Consider the following 22,811-nt stretch of genomic DNA (forward strand, 5'->3'; position numbering starts at 1 on the left):
CCTACCAGCTGGTTTTCCAGGCTGCAGGTTATAGCTACAGTGCAAAAGCAGAATGTTGATAATGTTGATAAAGGTAATGAGGGGTGTCGGCAGGAGGGTCTCTGGAGGGACCACAGCAAACTGCTCTTTCTTTAAATGTCCTCTGTCCCCCTCCCTCCACCCCCACAGGTGACTATAAAGCAATTTGGGCACCACTACCTGCCAACTCTCCTGAATACACATAAAGGGCAGAAAAGGTTACCTTGAAAGCAGTCAAAATAAAACTGTAATCACATCAGTCAGGATGCAGCAGGAAGAAAGAAGTTATGTGAACGCTGAGCTTGGATGCAGAGCTATTGCTCATGTACTTGAAGCATGAGGTTGCTCCCCAGGTCACAGCAAAGGCTCTCAGCAGCTCAGTTAGGCAGGAGCACACCTACACGTATCCCCAGAGTGGGCCTTGACTGTGTTTGGGTGCTCTCCGAGAAAGAGTCCCCAGCCTCCCTGAGTTCGAACACTGAAGCTGTTGCTGAGTGACTTGTCCACAGTCAGCGGGGTCTTTCCTATTGAGAACTTAATGTGCTTCTGTTGGTTTCTGTTCTTATGTTTGGTGCTATCCTCAAAACGAGATCGAGAACATACCATAGCATTCCTCGTAAAATAACATTTAGAGGCTGGCTGTCTTCAGATTCAAATACCTTGTTTTCTACCATTTTCCCCAGGGGCTTTGTGACACAGTCATTTATTTGTCCAAACAGTAAATACACAATGTTTGCAACAGGTCAACTACTGTTCAAGGGATAAAGCACTAAATTACAGATTAAAATTAAAGCCCTTCATTTACGGCCTGAGAGATACTTTCCTCACCAGCTGCTTCCCACCACTGCCCAGGCTCACATCTGTGATGCTGGTTATATCTCTGTCCTGACTAGCTAGAGCCAGCCACATTTTCTCTCGCTTGTGGGTCATGGCTCAGGTGGCTTTATGTATGGGAAATGATCACCCCACCATCATCTCTTCCTGCTTCACTTCTAAGACAGAAAGACTTCCCTGGCCAAGTCCTGCAACCTTGTCACGTTTAGACATTTCCGCTTTCTGTTACTTGAGTATCTTGTGATATATCTCTCTGTTGAATTTTAATTGTCTTTAATCTGCCTATCTCTAAAGCTGTAATTTACATCTTTTTTTTTTTTAAGCAGAAAACTTTTTTTAAAAAATTTATTTGACAGAGATCGAGAGATCACAAGTAGGCAGAGATGCAGGTGGGGCCCGCTGAGGAGCCCAATGCAGGGCTCGATCCCAGGACCCTGAGATCATGACCTGAGCCGAAGGCAGAGGCTTAACCCACTGAGCCACCCAGGGGCCCATATATCTTTTTTTTTTTTTTTAAATCTACTTATTTTGAAAGAGAGAAAGAGCATGAATGGGGGGCAGAGGGAGAAGGAGAAGCAAACTCTCCAGCAGGGAGCCTGATGTAGGGCTTGATCCTGGGACCCCTGGATCATGACCTGAGCCAAAGGCAGATGCTTAACTGACTGAGCCACCCAGGCTCCCCTGCAATTTTTTCTATGGGGACTGTACTTTATCCTGTAACCCTGCCCTAATGTCTGGTACATAAGAGGTATTTAATAAATATTTCAGTAAATGTTATATATACTTATGGTTATTATTCTCAAGATATATCCACAAATCATAAACCACAATTATAGAAAAACAATTCTTTGATAATGGCCCACTTTTTTTCCCCTTGGGGGGAAAATACTATATAGGTAATTCATGTTATATTTCTTTGTATCATATCCTATCAAAATTCATCTTTTAACCATGGCATCATGTTCCTATATTGCTGACCCATGTGCGGCCTGCGGTCAACTAGCTTCAAAAGATCTTCCTGCGGCACAGAATATTCGACCATGTCTAGAGCTCATTTCTGCAATTTGCTCAGCTGTGATCATTCACATTGAATTTTCATTCTGCTTATTCTAAGCCATATTACAAGCTTATCAAAACCATTTTAAATTCTCAGGTTAGATTTGAAGATTACCTCTGCCCATGGCAGTGTAAGACAAGGACAATATATATATTAACAGAAGGTCTAAGCCCCAAACTGATAGATACTCCTCAGGTTCTTTTTGTTTTGTTTTGTTTTAAGATTTTATTTAATTATTTGACAGACAGAGATCACAAGTAGGCAGAGAGGCAGGCAGAGAGAGAGGGGGAAAGCAGGCTCCCCGCTGAGCAGAGAGCCCGATGTGGGGCTCAATCCCAGGACCCTGAGATCACGACCCAAGCCGAAGGCAGAGTCATAACCCACTGCGCTGCCCAGACACCCCTACTCCTCAGGTTCTGAATGGGAAAATAGTCTCTGCTGATTTGCCACTTTCTTCATATCCTCCTCCCCATAACCATTTTCATAAAATTTATTAATTATATACCTACTCCATGTCTCTAGATCAAGTTCTGTAGTAACTTATTAATTGATTTCCCATTATATTTTTCCTCAAAAAGTTTATAAAACTTTCACATAAGAAAACAAAAATGAAATATGAGGGTGCACACGACAAGTGCCAGCAAGCATTCTCTAAATATCTCCTGTGACAGTGACAACTTCAGGCAATGTTACTGCAACCTACACCTTGAACTTTGTTTTTGTTTTTGTTGTAAAGATTTATTTATTTATTTGAGAGAGAGAGAGAGAATGGAAGGAGGGACAGAAGAAGAAGGAGAGAAGCAACCTCTCCACTGAGCCCAGAGCCTGATGCAGGGCTTGATCCCAGCACCCTGAGATCATGACCAGAGCTGAAATCAAGAATCAGGTGTCTAACTGACTGAGACACCAGGTGCCCCAGACCTTGGTTTTAAGAGAATTCTAATCAGTGATGAGGAAGAGAAAGGCTATCTCCTCGGGGGAGGAGATGGCATGAGCAAAGCTTCAGAAGTAGGATGTGTCCTTCCCATGTCCATAGCAGCATTATCTACACCAGCCAAAATGTGGAAATAACCCAAGTGTCCATTGACAGATGAATTGATAAACAAAAGATGTCATATACATACAATGGAATATCACTCAGCCTTAAAAAGAAAGACCATTCTGGCACGTGCTACATTATGGATGAATCTTGATGTCATCATGCTAATGAGCCAGTCTAAAAGAACAAAATACTGTACGATTCCACTTGTATGAAGTACCTAGAGACAAATTTATAGAGACAGAAAGGAGGATGGCAGTTGCCAGGGGCTGAGGACAGGAGGGAATGATGTGGTTATTATTTAATCGCTACAGAGTTTCAGTTTTGCAAGATGGAAAGAGTTCTGGAAATGAGTGGTGGTGTTGGTTGCACAACAATGTGAATATGCTTAGCGCCACTGAACTGTACACTTAAAAATGGTGAAATGGTAAGCTATGTTGTGTGTATTTTGGCACAATTTTTTAAATTAAAGTTCAGTGTTAGAAAAGTGGGATTTTGAGAAAAATGAATAATAGTTTTGACTGAAATGTAACCAAATGTAAAAGTGGTTGAAGGCAAATTTAGAAAGAAAAGTTCACAGACTAGGTCACAGAAAGTCTTCAGTGAGCACAGGATTTGTTGAAGAATCACCAAAGGCTTTTGGAGCAGGGGACGGATGTTGTCAAAACTAGGCTTCTGGAAGTTTGGACTGGTATTGCTGTGTAGGTTGGCTTGGGAATCCTGAAGGTGAAGGTGGGAGCCCAATATGACTACATGTCATTACTTGAAGAGTGACATTATAAGCCCAAAAGGAGGGTGATGAAGAGGACATGCAAAGGCTATACGGGATTGGTGAAGAGCTGAGATTGGCTGACTGGGGGAGTAGAACAGAGTAAATGGGAATTAGAGGTAGTTCAAAGAATGTGCTTGAGAGATGTAAAAACTAAAAGTATGATGCAAAATGTTAATATTAACAGTTCGTTTGTTTGATGAATTCAGTCCAAGACATTGAATTTGAGAAGATGGTGAATTACACAAAGGAAGATACCCATCAGGCCGTGAGTGCTCAACAAAAGATCAGGGCTTGAGATAAATATCCAAGAGTCATCTCCTAAGGAGTGGGAAATGGCCTATACGTGAGAGAGAAGAGGAGAGGAAACAGTATTATCGAATGCCCTCCACCACACCAGGTCCTTAGGGAGGAACTTTCTAGAACATAGCACAAACCTATGCATTAGATGGTAATAACCTCATTTAGAAAGGTGGAAACTGAGACATGGGAAGATTCATTAGATTGCCCACTTCCATGGGCAAATAATAAGCCGCAGGACCAAAGAGCAGGCACAATGGACTGACTCCAGAGCCCGTCCTCCTTCCGCACTATCCTGTGCCACCTGTCTCAGAAGACATGATTTCTAGTGCTGGCTGTCTGAGGAAAGATCTAGAACCAGCAACAGAGGGTAAGGAGAGAGTATAAACAACAGAAGGTACAGGTAAGGCAGCTCTACAATTAGGAAAGAGAGTGAAGAGAGAGACAGGAAGGCAGAGATATGTGGCAGTCAGAGATGTGGGAAGAGGGTCAAGGTAGCATTGCTTCCTGAGGTCATGAGAGAAGCACGTCAGTGAGATGCAGGTTACAGGGTCTAGTGGTTGACTGGGCCAGAGTACGGAAGGCTGATGTTATTAGACCATTGGGTCTGGCCATGGTGGGGCCAGATTTTAAGAATTTTGGAAGAGAGCGAATGGTCAGAAAATAGAAATCGCATCACTTCCTTGAAAATTTTGACTGCAAATTATAGTTCACCTACTTTTATGATTAAGTTTTGGAAGGTGGGGTGCCTGGGTGGCTCAGTCAGTTAAGCGGCTCCCTTCAGCTCAGGTCATGATCCCAGGGTCCTGGGACCAAGTCCTGCATCGGGCTCTCTGCTCAGTGGGGAGCCTGCTTCTCCTCTCCCTCTCCTTTCTCAACAGATGAGCTATATCGTCAGTCCCTTTTTACAGGTGGTGAGATTAAAGCAGAGAATGCTGAAACATACTGAAGACATTATTAGTCAGAATGTAGTAAAGATGAACAGTCTGAGGCCAGAGCCCAATTGTCAACCAGAGACAAGGCCATCCTGCATCTTCATTACTCATCATCTTGTTCTGAACAAAATACATATCCAAACACCAACGTCACTTAAGGTTTTTGAAACCAACTTGACTTACTTCCATTTTGACCTTCAAAAAGACCTGGGAGCCATGAATCCTATACTGGGAATTCTCTAAATCCTTGCTCCTCAGTGCATGGTCTTCACGCTGGCAGCATCGGTATCCCCTGGGAGATTTAGAAATCAGGAGCTCAGGCCTCTCCGCAGACCTACTGACTCAGAATCTGCATTTTTACAAGATCCTCTGCGATTCACATACATGCTGAAATTTGAGTAGCACGCATCTAACGCTCTCTCTAATCCCCTCCAGCTCTGGTGTTCCTTAATTCCCTCCATGTTCTCTCCTGTCTCAGCACGCTGACCTGCCCAGCCATTGGTCCTGCAGGATTCACCCAGGATTATTTATTTGCCACCTAATATCTCATGCTCTATTATCAACTGAGGAAGTGAAGTCATGTCCATTAAATAAATGTGACCTCTATTGATTTTTGCAGCCCTCCCATTCTGAACTTGACTAAATATTGTATCTTTCACTAATAATGTGACACACATGTGTCCATTGGCAAAAGGCTATCTTATTTATCCCATTCCTTGAGGTCCTGACCAACATGTATGGAGATGGCTTCTGTCACTTTCCTTCAGATATTTTGACACTTTATCATACCTTTATTGCCTGCTTACAGAATTACTGCAGATTCCCTCCCAACTGTTCCCTCTGCAAACTTCTGTCAGGGGGGTTTACTGTGCTCAAATGGCTGCTGCCCATCAGACAGTGTCGCTTGCTCCAACGCTCACTCTCTTCAGCCTCTTCTAAAGAGATCGGCTTTTCTTTGTAAGAAGATTTCCAGTGTAAGATACAGTTAGGACTTGTGCCACTGAGAGGTGATGTCTTGCTGCCCTTCTGCTGGAACATAAGGCCCCATGTCAGGGAGCTGTGAGTCAGGGAGCAGAACGGAGTGGAATGTGTGAGACAGACTCTCTCCCCACTTGCTCTTAAAGTGAATCCAAAAGACATGGCCATTTGGTGACTGTGCCTGTTACTCAAAGGTTTCCAGGCTGTGTTAGGGTGTTTTATGAACTAGCTCGGCACATTTATTATATCCACACTGAGTAGCATCATTATAATTAAGTGCCTGTCACAATTTCCATTACATACCCCTATTTTAAGGGACCGAACACACAGCCATAAAATTTACTTTTGACTGAAACTTGGCATGCCTGAATCCAACGCCTAGTCACACTTTTCATAAAAAGCATAAAATTATATTGTTTCCCAAATACTAGTTTCCTCATAATACTTTTATGTTTAAAAGAACAAAGAGGCTACTTCTCCACCTCAATAAAGTCATCAATTGTTTTTAAAATTTAAAACACAGATATGATACACTGGAACAAAAGTATGCTATAGGGCATAAGAAATCTCTTCACATGACTGATTTATAAACTTGATGCTGCATTTTCAAGAATTAGCCATAATGATTACATTAGATGCCATAAATTATGTGCTAGTATAATTGTGTATAAATAGCCTAAAGAATCATGTAATACAGCATATTTGGGGTAATAATGTCCAGCAACCTGCCATATATATGGCTTTTTCTCAGTTGTGCTTGGAATGGGGAGGGTGTGGGGGAGAGAGATAGAGACAGGGTTAGAGAGAATATGAACATGTCGGCTAGTATCCAAAATCTATAAAGAGCTTATCAACTCAGCACCCAAAAAACAAAAACCCAGTCAAGAAATGGGCAGAAAATATGAACAGATATTTCTCCAAAAAGAGGATATGAACATGTCACTTTTGTAGCTGCATTTCCAGGTGGGTAAATATAACAAAATCTGAATATGAAGAAAACTCACCAGGAACCCCATATATAGACAGAAATATTCCTCAGGATAAAGTACTGTGGCAGAATGAATAACAGTTTCCTGATGATGTCCATATCCGAATCCCTGGAACTGTGGATATGTTACCTTATAGGGCTAAAAGGACTTGGCAGGTGTGATTAAATGAAGGATCTCGAGATGGGGGAGATATTCCTAGATTATTTGATAGAGCCAGTGTAATCACAGAGGTCCTTAACAGAGTGAGGCAGGAAGGTCTGGGGTCCGAGAAGGTGATGAGACTGAAGCAGAGACCAGAGTGATGTGGAATTATGAGCTGAGGGATGCGGACAGCTTCCAGAAGCTGGAGAAGGCAGGCAGACGGATTCTCCCTTACAGGGTCCAGAAAGGAAACAGCTCTGCCGACACTTGGATTTTAACACCTCCAACCTCAGGCAGGATGAGAACACATTTACGTTGCTTTAAACCTCTCAGTTTGTGGTCATTTGTTAACAGCAGCAATGGGAAACTAATACAAACTAATACTGTAGGATATTAAAAATGTGGAGGAGTACAGATCAAGTCCCTTCTTAAAAATTTTAAGAGCTGCCAATGTCTTTCAGAGACAAAAAAAAGAAGAAGGAAAGGAAGGAAGGAGAGAGAGAGAGAAAGGAAGGAAGAAAGAGGGAGAAAGAGAGAAATAAAGAAAAAAGGAAGGAAGGAAGGAAGAAAGAGTGGGAGACAGAGAGGGAAAAGGAAAAGAAAGAAAGAAAGAAAGAAAGAAAGAAAGAAAGAAAGAAAGAAAGAAGAAAAGAAATGTTTAGGGGAAAGCTATTTTATTAAAAAGTTTTGACTATTTTTATTTCCCAATGATTACCCTGTTAGAGGTTCCATTGTTGTTCCCAGTAAAACAAATTTAACTGCTCCCGCACAGGACTGGGCTGACACAGGTCTAGTAATGCCTGTGGTCTCCCCGCGGAGGAACGGAGGCTGGTTTGCACATCACGCTGCTGGGCTGTTCAGGGTGACTTATTGCTGAATGCAGACTCCTTCGTTGGCTGGGAGGATATCAGAAGCATTTTTTAAAGTAATCAGTTGGAAGGTTTGGGCTTCACACTCGTGTGAAACCACGATTTGTGCTCTCCTCCACCTTTTAAGTAAGCTGTTTCTGGGAAAGCACATATGGTTAAGTCCATTTTTTTCAATGCTACCTTCCTCACAGGAGCATATCAGACCCAGAAGTCAAATCCCTGTAACTCTCTTACCTGTGTGAGAGAAAGAGAGACAGGAGTGGACAGAACACTAGTGCTCAGGCTGTCCTGGGTATAAGATCTTGGCACATTCTGCACCCCCCCCCATTTTTTTAATTGGATAATGTTGACAAACAATAAAGTGGATGTTCAGCACAGAGACGAACACATTATAAAAGTGAGGAGTCTCCACATTACCCTGAGGTATCGTAGGCCCCCCAAACCACCTCTCCAACTTTGCCTATTGCACTGGCAATGATATCAAAGAGTAAAGGGAATGATATCCCTGCACAACCCAAACCTTTGTGACCCAGCAGCAGAAGGGAAGCATTCCCACCAGCACTGGTGTCCCGTGGAGCGTTCCAGAGCTTCTGGAGGGCTGGAACAATTATTCTGCGTGTCCCTCCCTTAAGTCTGTCACCTAAGCCACACACAGTGATGGAGGGCCACATAACAGAATATGTGGGTCAGCAAATAACGTCCCCTCCACACACAAAAACAAAAATAAGACAAAACACACCATAATTTAAAAAGGAGACCTGCCATTTTTATGGCTTTGTAGTATATTTTTAAACTCTGTAAGTAACCAAATGGGACTGAACCGCTCTTTCAAACCGTAATGGGGCCATTAGATTATTTTTATCTGGCTTTACACTAAGTGGATCCCTATGTTACTGAAAAAGAGCTGAAAATTGACCTAAATTTAGACGGGGGCCCTGTATTTGAAAACCCTTGGCACCATTTGCACATTATGTGTGGTTCTTATCCCTTTTGGTCTTATTATAGAGTTATTTATGCATCTGTCTAATCTCTGTTCCTAGACCGTGAGCATCTAGAATCTCGGTCCAATTCAGTACCTAGTCATTGCACAAAAAGCACTTACTGGAAGGAAGTGCAAAAGGGAAAGGAAGAGGGAGGGAAGTAAGCTAGGTCCTTCCACTTGTCTTACATATTTCCACAGTAAAATATAAAATAGGAAATGCACTTGACATTTGGGCTGCCAGGGCCAGCACTCCTGGCCTTTCTGTTTCTAGCTTCCTGAGTCACCAGAAGGTTTGTACCAGATGAGGCTAAAGGAGACAATGCTGAGTTTCTGGTTTCACTAATCATTCTGATGGATGCTGAGGGCTTCTCCACCCCACAGGTTCAGAAATATCTCTCCATGTCTGCCCCCACTGGATGAAGCTAGGAGAGACCATGAGGCCAATCTGCCATACTTCCATGGGGCTCCTGTGAGTAATCAATCTGAAAGCCTGAATATCAAACTTGTTTTCTCCTACCTGGTAACTGTAGGACTTCAGCTCCTGGACTGTGGGGGAAGGTGGAGGACTATCCCTACTCAACAGTCTCTGAGGCTCCCTTCTATGTACTTGTGAATCAGACTGAGCCAGTGCTCCTTGGAGCCAAGTCTCCTCTTTGGGAACCTGAACCTTCTGGAGGGCAGTTCTCTAGAGCCACCTCTACCCTCAGCTCCTCCCTGGTCATAGTTCCATGCTGTGCAGGGGTCACTCAGCAAAGTTTCTGCTGTTTCCAGAGAGCTCTTTTATCCTCTGTGCAACCCGAAGCCAACAGCTAGTTTTGCTGAAGCAGGTCAGAGACTGAGGTTTGGCAAGAGGAGCAAGCTGATTCCACAGCCCTTGTCTCTAGTTACGTCTTCTTCAACTTTCAGTGGACGTCTCTGGGTCTCTGGGTTCTACAAAGCCACGGGTAGTGGCCCCTGTCCTCATTTAGACACCCCCTCTGCACCATTCCTTACTCTGGAAGGCAGAGTGTTAATGGCAAAATTCGATACAAGTTTCATTTCAAGTGCTAAGTTGTGGTGGTTGCCTAACAAAGGTGTAGCTGGTCCCATGCTTTCCCTTTCCCTTTTGTTTGATGGTCGACCTGGAGTTTCCAGTTTCTCCTCCAAGAATTTTTCCCAGATTGACCCGAACTATTTGAGAGGGAGAAAATACCATTTGCCTCTTTCACCCCTCCTAGAAAGCCATAAGACTTAATTCTCGGCCATGCCATGGCCCACCACGAAACTACTCTCCATGAAAACAAAATGGTAGCAGGCCTATCTCACTAAGTCTCAGCATTTTATCTTTTGGGGTGGGGAGGGGCTTCCTCTAATCACAGTGGCCTTTAATTGCATGGGGCCACGCCCTGAGGGACAGAATGGCCAGCTGTTCTCCTCACTGAAAGACGGGCAGGAATTTTGAGACTCTTTCCAACAGCTTGTAATTCTCTCTTGGGTCACTGAAAGTGGCCTCCTGCTCCCCAAGGAAGTGGGAAGCCTGTCTCAAAGCAGGTTACTGAGGATAGTAGTGGAACCTATTTGAGATTGGCCAGATCTGCAGAACATCTTGTTTTAGAGCCCTTTCTGAAAAGAGGTTTCTAACCACCGCACCTGGGAAACTTGCCTGCTTGCCTACAGCAGGTGTTAGGACGGCACTGGCAAAGCTGGGACACCTCTGAACACCAGATTAGTCTTCCTGAGACACCTGCACAGGCCAGGCTTGCCTCCTACCACCTTCTCCTTGTCCTTTCTGAGGCCGGCCACATTGGCCCTTCCACTGGACCTGTACCAGACGTCTTACCCATGCCTTCCTCTTTCCATTTATCGAACTGCTTCCTCACCATCTCACCCTGTTTGTGGACACAATTCAGGGCCAAGGACATGCTTAAACTTAAGGTAGAGGGGGGCTGTTACTACAGATGAGGGTGCTAGCCATGCCGGCCACCAGCCACTTCATCTTCTGCCAGGAAAAAGTTCCCTCTTTTAGAAATTGTCTAACATGGGACGCCGGGGTGGCTCAATCTTTAAGTGTCTGCCTTTGGCTCAGGTCATGATCCTGGGGTCCTGGGGTGGAGCCCTGCATTGGGCTCCCTGCTCAGTGCAGAATCTGCTTCTCCCTCTCCCACTCCCCCTGCTTGTGTTCCCTCTCTCACTATACCTCTCTGTCAAATAAATAAATACAATCTTAAAAAAAAAAAAATTTCTACCCATATTAGAGGAATGACGGCTCACTTTCTAGGGACTGCTCCCCTTTCCTTGTATCTTCCTAGGGTCAGAAGGAAAACTGACATTCTCAGCAAGCTCTAGAAGACAGCACTCATATTTCCTTCTCTCCTCAACATGGTGACAAGAGCTATCCATGCCTGAGGAGGAGTTTGAACAAACACATCAACAAGCTCTAATTCCCTAGAGTAGAATAGTTACTCCGTGGTACAGAAGGACATGATCCAGGATTCAAATAACCCCAGAGGAACCCCACAACATGTACCTCAAACAACCCTGGGCCTCCCAGTGAATGCTCTCCAGTGTGGTCTCACCGTGACTGAATCACAGATGTCACTAGATCCTTAGTCCACATCTAGGTTATTTTAAAAACCTTTATCCAGTACACCCTCCATATCTCCTCCTCCTCCCTGCAAGGTTGTTTTTGTTTTGTTTTGTTTTGGCAGCAGGGGGGGGGGGGAAGGGGTTGTTTTGAAATTCTGAAGAGAATTTTGCATTTATGATCCTACTGTCATCTTATCATCCCTTCCCAGCACCACAGGCCTCAGAGCCATTCCCTCTGGAGCCAGAGCTCTGCCACAGATAAGCCACAGCTAGCTGCCGCCACTGCCACGGCTAACCGGAAGCCCACCCAGCCTGGTCCTCCACTCTGTGATTTCAAGACCACACCCTGCCTCCTGGCCGCTTGCTTTAGTCTCAAGGGTAGATTGCTGAAGGCAGCCTTGCCTCCATGGTACCTTATGAGGGGACTCGCCATTTCCCTTTGTGTGTCATACTCTGCTCTGAGGGGCTGGCGGCAAGGTGGCCCAGCACCCGGCGGTGTTGGGGAGTGTGAACAGGCTTCTTCCCATTTACGTGTAAGCTACGACAGTAATTGTAAGAACTAACATGTCTTGCAGGCTCACCACAGGTCGCTCTGAGCACCATGCCATGCGTTCACTCATTTCTCTGCCACAAAGACTCTGAGGTAACCGCCATCACTAGCACCACCACGTTGCAGAGAAAACTGAAGTGTAGACGGGCAAAGACTAGCTGGAGGTTGGCAAGGGGGGAAAGCCAGGTTTGGAACCCGGGTCATCGGGCTGTGAGGCTCAGGGCTCTGCCCTTCTGCCTCCCTTGACCCACATGCCAACGGGTTGGAGTATAGGTTTCAGTGAAACCTGTTATGCTCCCTTCCAGAACCACGTTCTCCTCTGAGGAATACAAAGACAGGTCAGAACCCAGTTTTCATACCTGCTCTCTTTTTCCTTTGTTTTCTTTAAGTGCCTCGGAGTCCTTTGCCATTTGGCTTAGTTTTCTCTTCCCCGCTCACCACCCTCCTCCATGTCAGAAGACGTGCCTACTTTCTAGAACCTCAAACATAGACGTGGCTTGAGAACTTTTCTGAAAGGCCCTGATTTCTTTTGGCAAATTAGGCGGAGGGAGGAAAATGACTTCCACCCCGGCCAGCCAGGACCTCTCTCATCAAAATAGGGATGGCTTCATGACTATTTCCCAAGAGCAGACGGCAAATCTTTTTTTTTTTTTTTTTTTTTTAAGATTTTATTTATTTGACACAGAGAGAGACCGTGAGAGAGGGAACACAAGTAGGGAGAGTGGGAAAGGGAGAAGCAGGCCTCCCACGGAACAGGAAGCCCAATGTGGGGCTTGATCCCAGGACCCTGGAATCCTGACCTGAGCCAAAGGCAGACACTTAATGACTGAGCCACCCGGGTGCCCCGCAGATGACAAATCTTTAAAGTCAAATTTCAGATAAGGATTTGTCAGAGTCCGTACTTCTTTTCTACAAGCAGGTTTTACTGAGGAAGGAAGTTAAAGACATTAAGGGCCATCCCTAATGTTTAGAAGTTAGCCAAAGCAACTCCTATTTCCCACTTTTGCACTCTTCTCATCAAACGTGACGAAAAGATCAAGTTACGATTAAGGGCTTGGCATCAGCACGGTCCAGTGCAGCTGGTTGCACAGAACTGGTCTAAAAATGAAATGACTCTTCTATTGTTTGCTTATTACTCACTTCAGATAGAGAATACAAGCGCAAATGACATTCCTCTCGGCTGGTAAGTGACTTCACTTCCGTGCAGTGTCCCTGCAAGGCTTCCTCCCGCCGCCACAGTCATTCCCACCGCCGTCTCCATTTGCTTTTACCCTTATACTATTTTGCATTCAAGCACATTAAATGCAACCCATGTTATACAAGCCATTATTTATTCTTGCATCGAACACTGTAGGTCACCCACCACATGCTAAAGAGAGAAAACCCATCAACAAATAGGCCCTGTCCATTCAGCCTAATTGACATTTCCATTGTCTTTAACTAGGGTGTCTGCATAACAGTGTACACCGGGAAGGACGCGGCGGGAACACCCATTGGCTGATGTCTGGCTTCGCATTGATAATTGAGTGCCATTTGACCAATGCCGAGGGGTTTTCTGGGTGTGTTTTCCTCCTTTGTCAATGTTAATGCAATGCCAAGTGATAAAGATGCCCTTTGGCATTCAACACTCTTAGCCTTTAATAATAAACACTTTCTGCATCTCAAATTGCTGCTATACATGAACAGGTTTTAGTCAACCCCTGAAGCGAATATGTACCTTCTCATTACAGGGCAGCAGTGGTGAGAAAGCAATTCACTAAGCCATAGGGTTGGCAATCACCCATATTTTCTGCTATGAGTAAATAACTTCAATTGATTTAATCATAAAAGAATAACAGGAAAACTACATTGATTTCCAAATCCCTAATGTGAACATCAGACTCTATTGACCAGGCTGCGTGCAAGGAGGTTGTAGCCATTTGTATGAACTCAAGAAACATCAATACTTGATCATTACGCCAACAAAAAAAATGACAATTTGGGCCTATTTCAAAATGGATTGAAGGAATATTATGCAGGGTGATTGGGCAATCTAGAGTGATATAAGTGATAATATGCTGCAGTGCTCATTAGGTTAAAAAGAACAAAATCCATAAATTCTGGTGAACGGTTCTCTTGCTAATTGTAATAGGTCATTCACCTTCTACAGGAGCAGTAATAACACACCAGACCTCTATTTCTATTAAAGTAACCAAATGGGGTTGTTGAAAATTCATTTGTTGCCCATGTAAATTTAGCTGCTCAGAAGACCTATGCACATAGAAAATCTCTTTATAATTGGAGAAAAATAGTGTTTGTTTCCCCCACATTGACTGATCATTCAGGGTTTAGAAACATAGTCAGGAATCCTCAAGAGAAACATTTATATATAAAAACGTACAAAAAGAAAGGTGTTCTTTAATTTAATGCAGGAGAAAGAATGTTGGGCTGAGTGGTTAAGTAGGAGAACATGTTTAAGTAGAGAGAGGTACTAGTGATGAAAGGCTAGGACAAGAGGCTGAGACCAGGACCATCCAAAGTAGGATCACTGAGGAGCTGAGAGTGACCATCAAGTCTGCCACTAAGTTGCTTTGAAACTGAGCAACTCGCCTCCTAACTATGAGTCTCTTCTTCTTCACCTGCAACGTGATATAATCTATAATCTTAAAGATTTCATCTGTCAAATTTGAGTCTGAACTAAATGATTTTAATGTCATCATCCTTTTTCTCATCATTTGTTCCTGTGATGACTACTTAACTATGGATTATCTCCATACAAATCGTTTCTCTTTTCCTCTACTGAGGCAATGATGATTATTTTAATGAAAATTCTTATCCAATTGCAGAAAATATAACAGGTAACCTCTTTCCCATTCAAAAGACCCAAAGCTCTTGATAATATTTAAATACAATATGGGTGAGCCCCATATTGAGAACTGACCACACGGTGAGCACCTTAAGGGACTTGACGGCCATAGGTCAATTGGTATTATACTTTGTGTGTTCCTGGAACAAAACCAGGTCTACCATGGGACATGGAAGTCATATAAGAAAAGATATCTGCCCGGGGTGTCTGGGTGGCTCAGTCCGTTAAGTGTCTACCTTTGATTCAGGTCATGATCCCAGGGTCCTGGGATTAAGCCTGTTGAGCTCCTGGCTCAGCGAGAAGCCTGCTGCTTCATTTCCTTCTGCCTCCCCTCCCCCACTTAGGCATGCTTGTATTCTCTCTTTCTCAAATAAATGAAATCTTTATAAAATTTTTTTACAAATCTATTTTTTTTAAGCTTCAAGTATTTTTTTTTTTTAACGATTTTATTTATTTATTTGACATAGATCACAAGTAGGCAGAGAGGCAGGCAGAGAGAGAGGAGGGAAGCAGGCCTCTGGCTGAGCAGAGAGCCTGATGCGGGGCTTGATCCCAGGATCCTGAGATCATGACCTGAGCCGAAGGCAGAGGCTTAACCCACTGAGCCACCAAGGTGCCCCTTTTCAAAAATTTTTTTAAAAAAGATGTTTGCCTTCAAGTAAGCACATCATTGTTAGGAAAGTGAAATTAACATGCAAACCAATTAATCATATAAGAGAGTAGATAATTGACTCCAAAATGGAGTTTGAAGAGTACGTTGTAGAATTTAGAAAACCTGAAATCAATGCGGGTTGGACTATTCAGAAGTAATTATGGAGTCTGTAATAGGAATGGGGACTAGGCTTTGAAAACGATATAAAGTTTGACCAGATGGGAAGAGAGCACTAGGATCTTCAAGCAAGAGAGTCAATATGAGAGTCAACAGGCAGAAAAGGGAATTGTACTATTGGCATAGAGACATATACTAGTAACTCACTATGGCTAGGTGAGATCAGATATATGAGCACCAAAAATCAAATAGTTTGTGTAATACAGTAGCCAAAAGAAAACATTTTGAATTGCTATGCTTCCCTGAGTTTGAGAAGCTTTTAGGAGTACCTGGGTGACTCATTCGGTTAAGCATCTGCCTTCAGCTCAGGTCATGATCGTAGAGTCCTGGGATTGAGTCCCACATCAGGCTCCTTGCTCTCTCTCTGTGTCAAAGAAATAAATAAAATCTTTAAAAAAAAAAAAAAAAAAAGCTTGTAACATGTGGTCCAAAAGATAATTTTAGGCTAAATATTAAGAAGTATTAGATCATTTTGTGAGAAAATTATAACCCTTTCGGCTCCTTTAGTTATCCTAGTAAAACTTTATCCTCTATCACGTGTTAATTTTCCTTTGCAGAGAAAGAGAAAACAGACCCGGGACCAGAACCTTTGGCTGGAAAAGTTATCCATTGATAGCATTGTTGTGTCTCCATTGTGTTAATTTTAAGACTATCTTCTAATTCCATTAAGTGATAATGGTTTTCTTTTGACAAGGGCAACAGCATGTCTGAAGAGCAGAACAGTTAACAATGTGTGGAACAGTAGGTAAGCAGACATGACGTATGTCCTAAAGGCGGTATGTGAATGGCAGTTTAGGAAACACTGCTCGAGCAGAAAGAGAACTGTCCTCAAAGGAAAAGGCTGGCTTTAAATCCTACTTCTGTGGTTTATTAGTGGTGACCTTGTGTAACCACTTACTCTTGCTGAGCCTCAGTTTACTTGTCTGTAAAGAGTGGGGTCGGGAGAGATGGACTCCAAGGTCTCTTCCAGCTCACACTTGTGTGATTAAAGGGCTGTTGAAGGCTTCTGAGCCGACAGTGACAAGATGAAAGTGGCATTTAAAGAAGATTAGTCTGGCAGTGGCACGAAGGTGAGTTTGGAGAGGAGAAAGCTTGGGGTCAGGGAGGCCAGATAGGTGGCTGCTTCTGTAATCCGGGAATGAGCCCATAAGGGCCTTGGCTAGGATGGAGGCCCTGAGAAGGCAAGTGATAAAGACACGTGGAAGGCATTTCAAAGGAACGTTTGACAAGATTTAAAAACTAAACAGTGAGTAGAATCATCAAGGTGACTTAAGGATTTTGAATTTGGTGGAGTAAAAAAGGAAGACTTTGACAAAATACATATATGGCGGGAGAACTTGTCGGGTTCTGAAAATCTTGAATTTGAGCTGATTGTGAGATACTGATGTTGAAATGCTCTTGAGATAGTTGAAAATCCAGGACCGTGCTTAGATTAAAAATCACGAACAACTAGAGATACGGGAGTCTTCTGCAGTGAAATAGGAAGAAATGATTTGCTAGAAAGAACGCAAAGGCAAGAATAGCAGAAAGCCCCAAATGGAATTCTGGAATACTGTGCCTTTTGCCAAGGGGACAGGAGGAAGAAGGAAAGACCAGGAAAAGGAAATAAATACAGAATACTCACAGAGGGACAGAACTAGAGTAGTGTGGGGTTCTGCAAGCCAAACCAGAAGCCAGTTTTCAAAAAAATGAGTAGTACTAAGTACAGAAGATCATGACCAAGGAGGAGCTCTGAAAGACAAAGCCTTGACTGATGGCATCAGTACTCTTCCTTTGAGCAGAAAGCCTCAGAATGGTAGCAGCTGACTAAGGTTGAAAAGAGATTAAGGTTAAGAACCAACTGAGAGGGAAAAGTAAAGACAAAAATATGAAAATTACCTGTAATTGTGATAACAGAAGGGGGTCAAAGACTCTGGGAAACAGAAAGATGGAAGGTTCTAGAGAGTGAAGGGAGATACATGTGGACTCCACATTGTAAGGTCCAAGTTATGAACACAGCCCATATTTGAGTTATCAAGGATCCCCATAATTAATTTCAAAGAGTCCTCGTGTGTATTTCCTGTTTCCTAGCATGTCTCCACGAGGTTCAGTTGTAAAACAGACTCAGGAATAATGAGTGTTCTCTGGATGTAGACTTTATTATAGGTTCACTCTTGTAACCACTTCCAATCTCAGTCAGCCCCTGGGGTTGAGATGGACTTGTACTTTACCTACATCAAGTCTAGGACAACCTGGCTTCCTTGCTTTGGTGACTTGAGCGTGACAGCCAGGTGCTCGCATCGTCGAGCCATGAATTCCCTTCCCAGACTGGACGAGATTAGCAAGCACTCTTTGTGTATTTCACACATGCTCAGTGGCTACAGCTGTTGTCTTTTATTGTGTGTGTGATCCTCTCCACAAGGCTACAAAACATTATGAGCCAGGATCTCAACTTATGTCCAAAAATAAATCAGGGTAGGAGTTTTCACCAGCTGTAGAAGAAGAATCTGAAAATAAATACAGGGACCAGATTGCCATCCTATATAAAACTCTCTGGGAATTCCCTATACCAAGACTGTGTAATTCATTGACCCGAACCAGGACTCCCAGCAGACCCTGGGTCCAGCTGCTCTGGAGCCCATAAAAAGGTTCTGTGTTTGACACATGTTTTTTTCCTGAAAATAAGGAGAGAATAGGAAAGTACAGTAATTTTCCTGGTGTTAATTAAATTTGCAATTTTGACTATATGAACTAAATTCAGTGTGAGGCAGTATATCATGTGAAGAACACAGACACTTCATACCACAAAATCTCGGTTTAAAGATGGTCCCCTATCGTCTAGGTTTCAGCCCCATGGGGTCTGGATCCATTCCTGGGATGCCATGGGAAGACAACCGTAATGCCAATAATACCAAGAAGGTTCACCTGGTTAACTGCAGACTGGTGAAATAGAATGGTATGGTCAGTGATCCACAAACTCAGTTGCCTCCAAGAACCAGGAAGTTAAATAAGCTGACTTAATCAGGTAGTATAGGGGGCACCTGGGTGGCTCAGTGGGTTAAGCCTCTGCCTTTGGCTCAGCTCATGATCTCAGAGTCCTGAGATCAAGTGCCCGCACTGGGCTCTCTGCTCAGCGGGGATCCTGCTTCCCCTCTTTTTCTGCCTGCCTCTCTGCCTACTTGTGATCTCTCTCTCTGTCAAATAAATAAATAAAATATTTTAAATTGGGTAGTGGGGACAGGTGGAGCCCAGGGTCCACTGCACAGAGCAGGTCCCTCTGAGGAGAGCAGCCACCCATTCACCTCAAGCCAAACTGCAGTGAAGTCAGATCTTCCAATTATTCCGGAGAATCTAGAAATCCCCATTTTTATTGGATTCTCCCGAGTTTTAAACCTTGGCAACAAATTAAACGTATCTTAGATACTATACTGGGCAGACAAAACATGTCAGTGAAGGATGGTGTTTCACAAGCTGGCTTCTAGCTCACGACCATTAAATATGGGAGCTCTCTGAGATCCCACAACCTGAAGAAGTCCATTTGCCCCAGCTCACTGCTCTGAGGCCCAAACCTTCCAGGACCAGGAGTTCTCCTGCTCTTGAGCAGTGTCCTCGGGTTTTGCCCTCCTGTGGGGGACCTAAGATCCAAAATGACATTTTATTACCCATCAAAACCTGGTTCCATTAGTGGCTGCTGATCTCCCCAAAAGGACAAAAGAGATGTTATCTACCTTTAAAATGAGTTCAAAATGAGAGTGCTTTTCAGAAAGATTTGCATCAAAAGGAGATTCCTGTGAACTTAAATCCACTTTTAAGATGTCCAAAGGAGTAAAATGAGATGTTAGGGCCCCAGCTGGTCAGGAGGGACTGGGGGGACTTGAGGGAAGTCAGGAATCTGCCTGGACCCTCGAGATTCCCTGGGAGTCTCATATATGCTAGCTCTACCTCATGCAGTCTTTCCTTCATTTGTTCAGAAGGTGTTTGCTCAGCTCATACCGTGTGAGGAGCACAGAGCTGTGTCTACAGGGTGTAGGGCGAACAGGCCTGCTACAGATGCTGATCTGTCACTAGGCTTTTACTTTATACTGCCTCAGAGTTCCAGCACCGAGACTCTCAGAGGAGGCCTTAGACCAAAATCTTGCCCTTTTTACTAACCCTGTTCCTTCCTTTCCCCCACTTGCTCCAGGCCTTACTTCTCTGCTAGGTGACAGTCTGCCTACCAGTGGCTTCAGCAGCTGGGCACTGGGGGGTGCCACTCGTGGCTCCAAAGGGACTTGCCTTTCTCACCTGCAGACCTGTTCTCCAGCAGCTCCTTCTTCCAGGAATAGTATTTATTTGTTCCTTTGTCATGGTCCTCATGTTGTTCTGCCTTCCTGTTTAGTTAGCTGGTTTCTACATCCATTATCAACCTGTAAGGTCAGGGATCATGTCTTTCTTTTAATCTGTGTATCCCCCCCATGTGTGCTTGTATTTTTAGCACTCAATAAATGTTGATTTAAATATATGAAGAGCCGGGGCGCCTGGTGTCTCAGTGGGTTAGGTCGCTGCCTTCGGCTCAGGTCATGATCTCAGGGTCCTGGGATCGAGCCTCGCATCAGGCTCTCTGCTCAGCAGGAAGCCTGCTTCCCTCTCTTTCTCTGCCTGCCTCTCTGTCTACTTGTGATCTCTCTCTCTGTCAAATAAATAAATAAAATCTTAATATATATATATATATATATATATATATGAAGAGCCATCCTTCCAGTCTCAGTTTCTAGAAACCCTCCATATCCTTTCATGACCCAATTATTTTTTTTTTAAAGATTTTATTTGACAGAGAGAGGTGACAAGCAGGCAGAGACGCAGGCAGAGAGAGAGGGGGAAGCAGGCTCCCCGCTGAGCAGAGAGCCCGATGCGGGGCTCGATCCCAGGACCCTGAGATCATGACCTGAGCCGAAGGCAGCGGTTTAACCCACTGAGCCACCCAGGTGCCCCTCATGACCCAATTAAATGCTTCTTCTGTCAGGCTGAAGTCATGACCCTTACACATACTTGTCCTCGGTGTTTTTAGGTCTCACAGGCAACTACTGGTGATTCTCATTCATTTAATTTTCCAAGTAACTAAAGACCACAAATCCTGAAGATAATCTTTATGCTACAAGGTGCATGGAGTTCACTGTGATGTCCATATCATTATATATTCTATAAAACATTGACCTACTCTAGAGTTGGAAAGGTGTTTAGGACTCTTCCTTCATTGAATGTGAAACAGATAGCAGTACTCCCCCCCGCCCCCGCCGAAACCTTCAGTAACAGTTCTTTCTTCCATCTCTTACTTGTTGTTACTATTATTGCTCTTACTGCTTCCAGCAGCTGTCTCCCACCCTTTCTCCTTGATTCAGTTTCTTTAATCAACGATTATTTCTTGAGCACCTATTACAGGACTTCAAACTTGCTAGAGGGCTGAAAAGCTGACATCCCTGCTTGTAAGACCCAATTTAACAGAGTAGTGTTTTAGAAAAGAGAAAACAGGTGTTTTGTTTTTTGTGGGTTTTTTTTTTTTTAAGATTTTGTTTATTTATTTATTTGACAGAGAGAGAGAGATCACAAGTAGTCAGAGACGCAAACAGAGAGAGGAGGAAGCAGGCTCCCTGCTGAGCAGAGAGCTTGATGTGGGGCTCAATCCCAGACCCTGAGATCATGACCTGAGCTGAAGGCAGAGGCTTAACCCACTGAGCCACCCAGGCACCCCAGAGAAACAGGTTTGAGCAAGCAATCATTTATTGGTAAAAGAACCACAGTTTAGTGCCTGGATTCCACAAACTCTATTTTGGACTTGGAGTGAGCTAGTAGACCTATCCTTCTCAGCTGTGCTCCGGGGAGCACAGAGAGTGCTCCCCTGGATGAGTAACTGAGCAGGGGATGAGTGCGCTCCGAGCAGACTTATAGCTTCTGGAAGGAAACTGCTGACCAGAGCAGTGAAACAATTTGCTCCATTCTGCAGTGAAATCAAGTTGCAGTTCAGTATCTTGACTTCTCTCTTGATTCTGCCATTAAGGCACCTTGTCTTCTCATCGTAAATCACTGGTGAGGTCGCTAAAATAATGGAGGAAAACAAAGTAGGAAAACCATAAAGCCATACTTCGCAAGAAAGGAACAGTCTCTTTTCTTTATAAAAGGAATGACCAATTACACATTTTTCTTGAACATTCTCACAGATACAAAATGGGCAATAGGTAATACCTCCAGGAGTGATGGATTAGAAATTTCTCTTATCTAAAATAAAACAATAGTTCACATATCAGTGTTTAAGGCAATAAACAACTACATCACTGTTCCAAGAAAGGAACAGTCTCTTTTCTTTATAAAAGGAATGACCAATTACACATTTTTCTTGAACATTCTCACAGATACAAAATGGGCAATAGGTAATACCTCCAGGAGTGATGGATTAGAAATTTCTCTTATCTAAAATAAAACAATAGTTCACATATCAGTGTTTAAGGCAATAAACAACTACATCACTGTTCCAAGAAAGGAACAGTCTCTTTTCTTTATAAAAGGAATGACCAATTACACAATTACAATTACATCACTAATTTCTACTTCAGAATCATGAGAGATTACACTTTCTACCTCTAAAAGCCCATAGACTCTTAACTGTTGGAAATAAAAATAATGTACCATTGATTTGAGCAGCCTTTTTAGAATATAGGAATAATGATCTGAGGGATTTTTAATTATCTAAATTCCAGTAAGAGTCCTTGTGAGCTTTTTTTTTAAAAGAAGAAGAGGAAGAAGAAGAACATGACCCAATATGTATAAGTTGCCCGAGAAAATGAGATGTGCCCTAGGCAAATTTAGATTCTATAGCAAAGAGCTTATCATGGATGCTAAGAATTGAGTCCCTCTTGCCTCACAGGAGGCTGAGCCGAGAAACTTTCAAAGAGGGCAGATGAACAGTCCTTAGAGGAATTTTTATACACGAGTAAATAGTATTCAGCCATCTTCGTGGTTACAATTTTATTATCTACATATGCCTCAGGCCTGTTGGAAGTCGTAAACTCACACCGAATGACACCTGAGACAAGTGCGTGTATTGGCTGCCTTTTCACCTTGTATCCATTTGTGTGTTAAATAGCTGATATGATGGGCT

This window comes from Mustela lutreola, chromosome 4 (genome assembly GCF_030435805.1).
Source record: "Mustela lutreola isolate mMusLut2 chromosome 4, mMusLut2.pri, whole genome shotgun sequence".
Lineage (NCBI taxonomy): Eukaryota > Metazoa > Chordata > Mammalia > Carnivora > Mustelidae > Mustela > Mustela lutreola.